The following is a 12,626-nucleotide window of genomic DNA, read 5'->3' on the forward strand; positions in this document are numbered from 1 at the left end:
TGGTGTGTGTGTGTGTGTGTGTGTGTGTGTATCTTATCCTCTGAGTCACCACTCCAACCAAAATATGTCTTTTTTTGGGGGGGGGGGGGGAGTTGAGACAGGGTTTCTCTGTGTAGCGCTGGAACTCACGCTGTAGACCAGGCTGGCCTTGAACTCACAGAGATCTGCCTGCCTCTGCCTCCTGAGTGCTGCGATTAAAAGTGTGTGCCATCGCCTCCCGGCCAAAATATATCTTTTTGATGCTGCTTTTAACTTCACTTCTGAGTTACAAACTATTTTGCAAACTATTAAGAAATGATACAGCTTTCCGGCGGTGACGACCTCCCTACGAGAACATGCCTCTCGAAAAGGATCTCCTTCATCCCTCTCCAGAAGAGGAAAAGAGGAAACACAAGAAAAAGTGCCTGGTGCAGAGCCCCTAATCCTACCTTATGGATGTGAAATGCCCAGGATGCAATAAGATCACCACGGTCTTTAGCCATGCACAAACGGTAGTCTGGTGTGTTGGCTGCTCCACTGTCCTCTGTCAGCCCACAGGCGGAAAAGCACACTGACAGAAGGATGCTCCTTCAGGAGGAAGCAGTACTGAAAATACCTGATTCAAGATGAGTGGGAACCATCCCAATAAACACATTTTGGATTAAAAAAAAAAAAAAAAAAGGATACAGGATGAATACACCAAATATTCAGCCAGGCACAATGGGGCACACTTTTAATCCAAGCACTAAGGAAGCAGATCTCTGTGACTTCAAGGCCAGCCTGGTCTATATAGTTCCAGGCCAGCCAAGGCTTCATAGTATAAGATCCTTTTTTTTTTTTTTTTTTAAAAAAATAAAAAGTTTTTAATAAAAAAGGGAGAGCTGCAGAGTTGGCTCAGTGGTAAAAAGCCCTTGTTCTTGCAGAGGACCAGATTCTGTTCCTAGCACCCACGGTGACTCACAGACATATCTAACTTCAGTTCCAGTTCTGGTTCCAGATCTGGTACCCTCTTCTGACCTGTGTGGGCATCAGGCATAAATGTGATGCACAGACATGCATACAGAAAAAAACTCATACACATAAATAAACATGTTGCCCGGTGGTAGTGGCACATGCCTTTAATCCCAGCACTCAGGAGGCAGAGGCAGGTGGATCTCTGTGAGTTTGAGGCCATCCTGGTCTACAAAGTGAGTTCCAGGACAGCCAGGGCTACACACAGAGAAACTCTGTCTCAAAACAACAACAACAATAATAAACATGTTTTAATAAAAAAAGAAACCAACCCGAGCAGTAGTGGTGCATGCCTTTAATCCCAGCACTCAGGAGGCAGAGGCAGGTGGATTTCAGTAATTTCAAGGCTAGCCTGGTCTATATAAGTAAGTTCCAGGACAGCCAGGGCTCTACAGAGAAACCCTATCTCAAAAAACAAAAACAAACAAGAAAAAAAGAAACCCAAACTATGCTTATGTATTTATTGTACATAGTGGGAAGGGTTCATGCCACGATGCTTATGTGGAAGTCAGAGGACAACTTGCAGGAGTGGATTCTTTACCTCCACCGCACAGATCCTGAGGACAGAACCCAGCTCATCAGGCTTGGCAGCAAATGTAGGTCTTTACCTACAGACCATCTTGAGGCACCATGTAAAACTTTTGTAAGATGCTATAAAGAAAAGAATGCAAACAGCACTCTTTCCTAAATGGGCTTCAAAGCAAGGCTCAAGAGTCCCTAGGAAAATTGGACAAGGTGGTACAGACTTGTAATTCCAGCACTATATGGCAGAGGAAGCAGAAGGCTGCCACAAGTTCGAGGTCAACACGGGCTGTATAGAGTATCAGGACAGCCAGAATTACATAGCAAGACCCTGTCTCAAACACAAAAACAAAAATAAGAAGAACAAGAAGAAGAAAAGAAAAGAGTTGGGAGACAGTTGGGTGTGCAAGTGCTTGCAATGTAAACATAGAGAACTGAGTTCAGATTCTAGAATGCAAGTGAGGCTGGATGTGGAGGTGAACTCCTGTAAACTCAGCACTTACACAGTGAGATGGGAAACAGAGACAGGAGCATCCTCAGAAGCCTGTGGGTAGATTAGCCTGGTATACACAGTGGCAAAAGAGAGATCCTGTCTCAAACAAGGTGGAAGGCGAGGACCAACACCTGAGATCATCTCTACACAGGAGCCACAGCACATGCTTAGGCACATACATGAACATGCACAGTAACACATGTACATATTGTACAAAGTATTTGTTAATGATTTTTTATGTTATATGCATTGGTGTTTTGCCTGCATGTGTGTCTGTGTGAGAGTGTCAGATCTTCTGGAAGTGGAGTTACAGACAGGTGTGAGCCACCATGTGAGTGGTAGGAATTGAACCCAGGTCCTCTGGAAGAGCAGCCAGTGCTCTTAACTGCTGAGTTATCTCTTGAGCCCCCACAAAGTATATTTTAAAGAGGGAGTTAACAGCAAGGCTAGTAATGGGGGAGAGAATAATACTCACCAGTGACTAGAAGCCCAAAGCTACAGTAAGAAGTCACCACACTCCAGGTCTTCTTCTGGAGAACTATAGAATGAGGTGGGTAATGAGGACTGCTCTCCTACTTTACAGACAGGGATGCTGGTTTGAATCAAACTAATGCCCAGTCTCTGAGCCCAGAGCTCACATTCTGAAACAACCCACATATTTCCTACAGGAGCTTCATAAGCAGCATCCAGGGAACTTGTTGGAAGGCTACATCCCTGATGGTTTCCACTAGAGGCCTCTGTCACACCATAGTAATTGTCACCAGATACAACTTGAGACACCTGCCCAACCTCTACTGCCACTCAAACTTTATACATATGTGTGTGTATACACACACACACACACATACATATTTACATACCTACAAGGGCACTAATACTGAATTGTAACTATTCTTATTGTTTCTTTTTCTACAAATACATAAATTTATTGTAGAAAATATTTATTTCTGAGCTTGCCATGGTAGAATATGCCTGTGATTCCAAAACTCAGGAGGCTGAGACAGGATCAAGAGATTCAGGACAACCTGAACTATATAGCAAGACCCTGCAGAACTCAAGGGAAAAAAAAAACAAAAGAATAAAGAAAACCAAGAGAGCTGGGTATGGTGGTGCATGCCTTTAATCCCCCAGCACTCGGAAGACAGAGAAGCAGATGGATCTTTATGAGTTTGATACCAGCCTGGTCTACATAGTGAGAACTAGGATCACTGAAGCTATGTAGAGAAACCATGCCTCAAAAATAAATAAATAAACACATACATAAATACATAAATAATCATTTAAAAAAAATAAAGCCAAGAGTCTGGAATAGGGACTAAGGTAAGTAAAGTGGAGGAACTAGCTTGCTTTCCTCCTGCTGACCAACAATGTTCATGGAGCACACACTGGACTCTTTACATAAGCTTCCTTACCTCCAATGGAGTGAGAAGGAAAGCATCACTCTGGCCCCTAAAGCAGTGATGCTCAGAGCAGAGACCATGGCAGGTGGTGAGAACTGCTGACTTATAACATAAGGACAGTATGCTGTCCCAAGCTGTGTTTGCTCTCATGCCAACTGCTTGCCAGATGAACCTATAAACACATTCCATTTATATGAGTGATGAGTGATAGGACAATAAGTATGATGCTGTGTTTGAGCCCCTGCTGTGGATATCGCTCTGTCTAAATAAAGTTCTGATTGGCCAGTGGCCAGGCAGGAAGTCAGAGCAAGCCAGAGCAGAAGCTGAGTAGTAGTGGGGCACGCCTTTAATCCCAGTACTTGGGAGGCAGAGCTAGGCGGATCTCTGTGTGTTCAAGGACACAGCCAGCATGGCAGACACACGCCTTTAATCTCAATACCAACCATAGAAGACCTGGAGGTCTGTACAAACAGGCAGTGACGAGGAGGTCATGTGGCTGGGTTTACAACCAACAAGAGAGGAGAACAGAAAGTTTTTAAATAGACAGGACGCAGAGAAGTAGGTCTCTTGCAGAGAAGAAGAACCGCAGAAGCAGTGAAGGGTAAGGTTTTCCGCTCTTGCTCTGACCTCGTGGTTTTTAACTCTGCAATCGGTTCTGTGTTTCTTATTTAACAAGCCGGTTACATCTACAAGCCCCACCCCAAGAAAGAGCTCTCTTGTTAGTTAAACAGGCCACAGAGATGATAGGCCATGAAAGAAATGCTGAGATGTGGTGAATTTGTACAGAGATTGAACTTTTTGTTTGTTTGTTTTGTTTGTTTGTTTGTTTTTTCAAGACAGGGTTTCTCTGTATAGCTTTAGTGCCTTTCCTGGAACTCACTCTGTAGCCCAGGCTGGCCTCAAACTCACAGAGATCCAACTGACTCTGCCTCCTGAGAGCTGGGATTAAAGGCAAATGCCACCACCGCCCTGCAAAAGTTGAACATTTTAAAGACCAAGCATTCTAACTGCAGGTAGAAGAAAATCTTTTTAAATTTGATATTTAGGAGTCTAGAGAGATGGCTCAGTGGTTAAGAGCACTGGCTGCTCTTCCAGACGATCTGGGTTCAATTCCAAGCACCCATATGGCAGCTTACAACTATCTGTGACTCCTGTTCCAGGGGATCTGACACCTTCTCATAGCCTTCACAAATACTAGGCATACACACACTGCACAGACACACATGTACGCAAAACACTCATACTCATAAAAGTAAATAAATCTATTGCCAGGCCGCGGTGGCACACACCTTTAATCTCAGCACTTGGGAGGCAGAGGCAGGCAGATCTCTGTGAGTTTGAGGCCATCCTGGTCTACAGAGTGAGTTCCAGGACAGCTAGGGCTGCTACAAAAAGAAACTCTGTATTAAAAACCAAAACCAGGGTTGGGGATTTAGCTCAGTGGTAGAGCACTTGCCTAGCAAGCACAAGGCCCTGGGTTCAATCCTCAGCTCAAAAAAAAACCCAAAAAACCCAAGTAAATAAATCTTTAAAAATAATAAATTTTATATTTAGTCAAATCACTACAGCACAGAAAAAAAATGACTGGTACAAACTTGTTTAACTCAAGAGCTGTGACCCCAGCATTAAGTGTAGAGGCAGAATAAAGCACTGGCTGTTTTTGTTTAGTTGGTTTGGTTTGTTGTTTTGTTTTTGAGATAGGGTTTCTTGTGTAGCCCTGGCTGTCCTGGAACTCTGGAGCTCTGTCAACCAGACTGGCCTCAAACTCATAGAGATCCACCTGCCTCTGTCTCCCGAGTGCTGGAATTAAAGGTGTAAATCACCTTTGCCTGGTAAGCACTGACCAATTTTCTGGTGAAGAGAAACACATCTCACCAACCGGACTTTAATATGCCCTTCGTCTGGCCTCTGTGAGGCACCTGATGTGTCAAACAGAACTGCAGGCCAAAAACTTACTCAGTGAAACACTATGTAAAGCAAAATCCTGTTTCAATCAAAAATTTAAACAATTATGTTTATATAAATGTGTATATGTATATATACACTGTGTGTATATATAAGAGGGAGAAAAAAGAAGCAGGGTCAAAACTGCCAACAGTAGAGAGATTATGGCTAACTTTTAATATCCATTTTCATGCACGTAATAAGCACAGATTACCTCTAAATAGGAATGGAAAGGATGTTGTTGGTTGTTTTTACTCTTTACTCTTTGTTCTTTACTCTTGGGGGTGCCCACCACCCAGCTCCCAAATAAATCACAAGTAGGCTTATTTGTTCTTACAAATGCCTGGCCTTAGCTTGGCTTGTTTCTAGTCAGCTTTTCTTAAATTATCCCATCTTCCTTTTGCCTCTGGGCTTTTATCTTTACCCTATATGCCCTTCTTTACTTCTTACTTCAAGGCTGGCTGTGTAGCAGGGTAGCTGGCCTCTGGAGTCCTCTTGCTTCTCTTGCTCCTAGATCTCTTGTTTCCAGATCTCTTCTTCTATTTACTCTCTCTGCCTGCCAGCCCCACCTATCCTTTCTCCTACCTTGCTATTAGCTGTTCAGCGCTTTATTAGACCATCAGGTGTTTTAGACAGGCACAGTAACACAGCTTCACAGAGTTAAATAAATGCAACATAAAAGAATACAACACATCTTTGCATCAAACAAATACTCCATAGCATAAACAAATATGACACATCTTTAACTAATATTCTACAAGAGGATGTTATCATAGGAAAATCACAAGACTATGACATCTGCTAAATAAGGTATGTTATAAAACAAAATAAAATTTCTATTCCTTTAAAAACTATACACGGAGAAACACAGAAACACTTCAAGATAATGTTAAAGTTCTGCTTATGATATCAAGTCACTCTCTGGTAGTCTAACTGGCAAACAGAAGCCTTGCTTTTGGTAATGAAATCAGAGGAAAACACACAGCTTTGCTTTGCTTGTTGATGTATGAGTCCCAACTTTTACATGCTGAGAACAGATGGCAAAAGAAATTGGCCCAGAGTGTCACTATGACAGTACAAATATGGTGGTCAGCAGGAAATACATTGTTCTTCATTTCAACCTTTTCCTAGAAACAGCTCCTGGATGTTGTAAAGCAAAAACAGGTGAGCAGGTGTGGGAAGATTTTATTTCTGGCAAGAGCTGATGGATGGCAAAGGAGAGCTCTGAATGTGTTGCTTTCTACTTAATTCCAAAGATGCAATAAGGAAAGTTGGAAATATCTTGAATAATTTTATATTTCTGAAACTTATTATAATTTTGGAAAGGTTACTGGTAGTAAGAATATAGTACTTTTTATTTTTGCATAAAATGTCTTCTTAAAATTCAAAGCCTAAGCCGGGTAGTGGTGGCACATGCCTTTCCCCGTGTTTAGAAGAGGCAGGCGGATCTCTGAATTCAAGGCCAGCCTGGTCTACAGAGTGAGAGGCCTTAGGAGGGGGTGACAACTACATGACCTGAAATAAACATGATATCCTTATAGTATACCCAAACAATGAAGACAATAAGAATTTCTACAGAAAATAGCAGGTTACCAAAAAATGTTCAGGGTCAATGAGATGATGGCTCAGCCAGGCCTGATGATCTGAGTCTTATCCCCTGGACCTACTAGGCAGGAGAGAACTAGGTGCTGAAAGTTTTCCTCTGACCTCCACACATATGACATAGCATGCATACACCTATACACACACACAATAAACAAACAAACAATAAGAGAAAATGCTATTTCCTATAGTTCCTCCAACTTTGGCTTCGCTGAATTGTACAGCACAGCTGTTGTGCTCTCTTGTGCCTACACAGTCACAGACTCAAGGATTTGCTTTTAGGAAGTCCAAAGCATCTATTTTGGTTTTCTTTCTCAAAGATACATGCTAATGCTGCCCAGGAGCCCACGAAGTGAAACAGGACCACCTTAATCTATTATGTCCTTATAAGGATTACATGTTAGCATTCATTCTTAGATGATGAATCCTTTTTTTTTTCCCTTGGTTTTTGAAGACAGTATTTCTTTTGTTACAGCTCTGGCTGTCCTGGAACTCACTTTGTAGACCAGGCTGGCCTGGAACTCACAGAGAATCCGCCTGCCTCTGCCTCCCTGAGGGCTGGGATTAAAGGTGTACGCCATCACCACCCTGCTCTATGAATCCATTCTTTAAGACACCCTCTCAACCCTCACTGTGTACACCCAGGCTGCTCTGTCCATGATCTAACCTGTGGCCCTATAGCAGACTGTTCTTTGTCCCAGGTCTCTTAGTAAGATACTAGTTAGTTCTTCTGGTTAACTGGGTAACATGACTAGTTCGGTAAATTAAACCAAATAGGAAGTAGGGGTCAGTAGACATTTAGGGCCTAAGGAAGAATGCTTTCATGGTAGAAATCTGGGAGAATGAAAATGGCAAAGAAGTCACCTCCATTCAAAATGTGCACTAGGCTGGGTCACTGGATACCTTGTTTCCTAGTCTATAGGAAGAGTGATTCATTTGGCTTGTTTTCTTTGATACTGATATGTAAACTATATTAACATAAGAATTTGCTTTTTATTTGACATGAAGTCTCATATAGGCCAGGCTAGAGTGCTTAGATTATAGTTATACACCTCACCACCATGCCTCACTTTAGAACAGGAGTTCTTTAAAGGGACGGAGCCCCTATACTTCACTGGGGTAACACTAGCATCTTTTCATTTGTGTAAGCCACTTTCAAGGCAGAGTAAAAGAAAAAGTTAGTCTTTCGGGTTAGGGAATGAATCTGATAGCAAACCTTAAGCAGGCACCTGTGTGTCTGTGTAGAGGCATCAGATGGCCAGCCCTTGCTGCCCTTCCCAATCTGCCGTATCAGTTTCAGACAGAATTCAAATCTCCTGTTTCCAAGCATAAGCAAGAAGAAAGCTCTTGGTGCAGGAAGGGGAGAGGGCTCCAGGGCCAGTTATCCAGTCAGAAGTGTGGCTGGACACTATCAGGCTCTCCAAAAACACAGGGCTGAGTAAGGTTCTCGCCTGCTGCCTGCCAGGACACAGATAAGGAAAAGGGCACAGCCAGCTTCCTCCTGCTGTCTCCAAAACATGACTCACAATATGGAGAGCTTTCTAGCTAAGCAATTTAAATAATCTTTTAATAGTGAAAAACCGAATGAGTACTTTAGGAAAGAAGACTACTGAAGCAGATACGCCAAAAACCATTTTAGAAAACTCTAGCTCTGTCTATATACCATTGCTAGTGGCTGGATAGATACAGAGGATTTCATAGTTCTGTTTACTCAAGTAAACAGAAAAGGGTGCCTTGCGGTGGGTCAGCTGGTAGAGTGCTTGCCTTAGCATGCATGGAGCCCTGGACTTGATCCCCAGCACCACAAAATGGGGTAATTGTGGTGTGCACCTGTACTCCAGTACCTGGGAAGTAAAGGAAGATCACAAGTTCAAGGTTATCGTCAGCTAAATAAATAGTGAGCTTGAGGCCAGCCTGGGCTACATAAGAGCCTGTCTCAATCAGTTAATTGGTAGAAAGGGCAAGGGGATAAAAATGAAAGGTGTTAGTTAACTTAGTGTGTTTGTGAACAACTCATGACATAGCATAACATTCCTGGGAATTCTATGTTGATGAACATAAGCTTACATTTGCTAAGGATGTCAGTACATCTACTTAGCAACGGCATGAGTAAACAGTGCTTATGTGCACTTAGGAGGCAAAATTCTACAAGTGCAGGGATGCACATACAGCCTTATAATCTCAGGAGCACCCAGAGGCAGATGACTCTGTCTAGACAGGTACCTTTCTAAGCTGATGGACATTTCCACAAATCTATACCCATCTCTGAGTTGTACAATACATTAGTAACCCACTTACTGATGGTTTTATTTTTACAATATCTCTCATGACATTACTGAAGACTAGCATATGAGCACTGGCTGCTTTACCAGAGGACCCAGGTTTAATTCCCAGCATCAATGTATATGCTCACAACTATCTATAACTCCAATCCCAAGGGATCTGACACCTGATACACATACATACATAAAGGCAAAAACTCATACACATAAAGAAAAATAAACAAATCCTTAAAAGAAAAAAGAAATAGTAGTTGTTAATCTGTCTTTCACATTTTTCCATGATGTGTTCCCTCCTTTGATTTCAATGACTGCAGAACAGATACATACTGGATTTTTTGTTTGTTTTTTGAGACAGGGTTTCTCTGTGTAGCTTTGGAGTCTGTCCTGGAACTAGTTCTGTAGACCAGGCTGGCCTCGAACTTACAGAGATCCTCTTGCCTCTGCCTCCCAAGAGATAAGATTAAAGGCGTGCGCTCCTACTGCCCCACCAAATAAGTATTTTTTGTTGTTTGTTTAATTTACCAAGATGAAACACAGCAAAAGGCATTGTAACCTTAACTGCTTCTCAAGAAGTTGGTTAGGAGGTCATCTGGCGTAGTCACTGACATCTCCTGTGTGACCCTGAGGAGAATGAAGTCTATCCCTCCACTGGTCAGCATCACAATCTGTTAACAGCCACTCAGTCTATTTTTATTGTCACAGATAAACTCAACTACAATTTGATTTGACTAAAATACAAGGAAAGACAAGACCACTATAATCCCAAAGACTATCAAAGAACTGCTAAAACTAAAAGGGGCATCTCAACTGGCAGGACACTGATCCGAAAAGAAACAAGCCTCAACTGTACTACGGCTATCATTGGACTGCAGCTATCAGCTTTCCAAAGCTGCTGACAAGCACCTGACAAAGGCCCCAGGGAACCTTGTTCCCTCTTACTCAGAAGGTAACAGCTAAGTCCTGCCATCATATACATAATACTCATAGATAAAGCCAGGTGCTGTGAATCTTGCTAAGAAGAGTACAATGGCATACTAAATGCTATGATTAATAGGAACCAAAACATAATATGTATATGTATTATAGTTCCCTTTTGTTTGTTTGTTTTGAGACAGGGTTTCTCCGTGTAGTTTTGGTGCCTGTCCTGGATCTCATTCTGTAGACCAGGCTGGTTAGGCCTGGAACTCAGAGATTCACTTGGCTCTGCCTTCCGAATGCTGAGATTAAAGACGTACGCCACCAGGCTCCTTTTTTTTTTTTTTTAAAGAAGTACTATGCTGGGCATGGTAGTGCACACCTTTGATCCCTGCACTTAGGAGGCAGAGGCAGGTGGATCTCTGTGAATTCAAGTCTATATAATGAGTTCCAGGCCAGCCAGTACTCCATAGGCTCTGTCTGAAAAAAAAAAGGGTGGGGGGGATGGTGGTGTGGAGAGATGGCTTAGAGATTAAGAGCACTAGTTGCTCTCCCAAAGGACCTAGCACACACATGACATCTCACAACCATCTGTAACTCCAGTTTCAGGGGATCTGTAAACCTCTTCTGGCCTCCACAGTATCAGGGATGCATATGGTACACAGATATATATTCAGGTAAAACACCAACACACATAAAACACTCAAAAAATATTTTTTAAAAAGATTTATTTCATCCAGCAGTGGTGGTACATGCCTTTAATCCCAACATTTGGGAGGCAGAAGCATGAGGATCCCTGTGAGTTCTAGGCCAGCCTGATCTACAGAGTGAGTTACAGGACAGCCAGAGCTACCCAAAGAAACCATCTGGAAAAAAACAAATCAAAACAAAAAAACAAAAAACAAAAAGCAACTTGAGGAGGAGAATATTTATTTAGCTTACAAGCCAAAGCAGGAACTCAAGCAAGGCAGGAACCTGGTGGCAGGAATTAAAGCAGAAACAATGGAGAATGCTGCTTACTGGCTCTTGCTCCTTGTGGCTTGCTCGGCTTAAGCTTGTGTTCTCTCTCTCTCTCCCCTCCCTCCCTCCCCCCTCCTTTCTTGTTCATTTTTATGGTATGGATGTTTTACCTGTACATATGTCTGTGCACCATATGAATCCCTGGTGCTTGTGGAAGTCAGAAGGTGTTGAATTCCCTAGAACAAAAGTTACAAATGGTTGGTAGCCACCATGTGGGTGCTGGGAATCAAATCCAGGTCTTCTGGAAGCGTAATCAGTGCTCTTAGCACATGAGCTCTCTCTCCAGACACTCAGCTTGCTTCTTCCCCACCCCACCCCAGTGTGTGTGTGTGTGTGTGTGTGTGTGTTATTCAGGTGTTATTCAGGTGCACTTGTAGATGCATGTGTGTAGAGGCTAGAAGTCAAACACCATCCACCATTTGTTTTTCTTTAAGACTGGGCTGTCTGGCTGTTGAGCCTAGACATCTGCATCTGCCAATCCTCGAATCCCCTACACCACAATTCCACAAGCATAACATACCTGGCTTTTTATGTGGTGCCCAGAATTGAACTCAGGTCCTCATGTTCGTGTGGCAAGCACTTTACCCACTGAGCCATCTCATCAGTCCCAGCTTGTTTCTTATACTACCCAGGACCACCTGCCTAGTCGTGGCATTTCCTGCAGTGAGCTGGGCCCTCTCACATCAATCATTAATCAAAAAAATCTCTATAGACCTCCTACAGGCAATCTGATGGAGGCATTTTCTTAATTGAAGTTCCTTTTCCCAGATAACTCTTTTTTTTTTCTCCTTTTTTTTTTTTTTATTTATTATATTTGTGATCCCAGATAACTCTTATATCAAGCTGGAAAAAAAAAAAAAAAAGCCAAACAAAACAGCCAGGATAATATGTTTATATATGTGTTTGTGTATGGGTCTGTACACATGAGTGTGGGTGCACTTGGAGACCAGAGGAGAGACTAATCTCCTGGAGCTGGAATTACAGGCAGTTGTTAGCCACTCCACATGGGAGATGTTAACAGAATTGGAGTCCTCTAGCCTACCATGTATTATATTTCTGTGTGTATCTTTCTCTTCAACATAAGGGCAAATTCATATTTTGTTTATTGTTGCTGTGTGTGATGTGTATGTGTATATGTTTGTGGGGGCATACATGTGCCACTGTACACTAGTGGCAGTCAAGACATGTCTGTGAAGTCCGCCTTTACACAGTTCCAGGGATCAACCTCATGTCACCAGACTTAGACAAGTACCTTTACCCCCTGAGCCCTCTAGATAACATCTTTCCCACTGACACCACGGGGGGGGGGGGGGGGGGGGGGGTGATTTTTTTTTTTTTTTAAGTGATTTGTGTTTGAAAACAGAGTTGGGCCAAGAGATGTAGTTCAGTTGGTAGAGCACTTGACTAGTACACAGGAAGCCCAGGTTTTGACCCCCAGTACCACATAAACTAGTCATG

The 12,626-nt window shown here is 42.7% G+C and overlaps 1 protein-coding gene and 1 pseudogene across 8 annotated transcripts in view; one reads left to right on the forward strand and one right to left on the reverse strand.

Annotated features, from left to right (window-relative positions):
- Hectd4 (HECT domain E3 ubiquitin protein ligase 4) overlaps positions 1–12,626 on the reverse strand; it is a 177,548-nt gene that overhangs the window by 146,804 nt on the left and 18,118 nt on the right. The window lies entirely within an intron of this gene.
- Positions 320–589, forward strand: LOC118572154 (annotated as a pseudogene).

Source organism: Onychomys torridus, chromosome 22 (assembly GCF_903995425.1).
Source record: "Onychomys torridus chromosome 22, mOncTor1.1, whole genome shotgun sequence".
Lineage (NCBI taxonomy): Eukaryota > Metazoa > Chordata > Mammalia > Rodentia > Cricetidae > Onychomys > Onychomys torridus.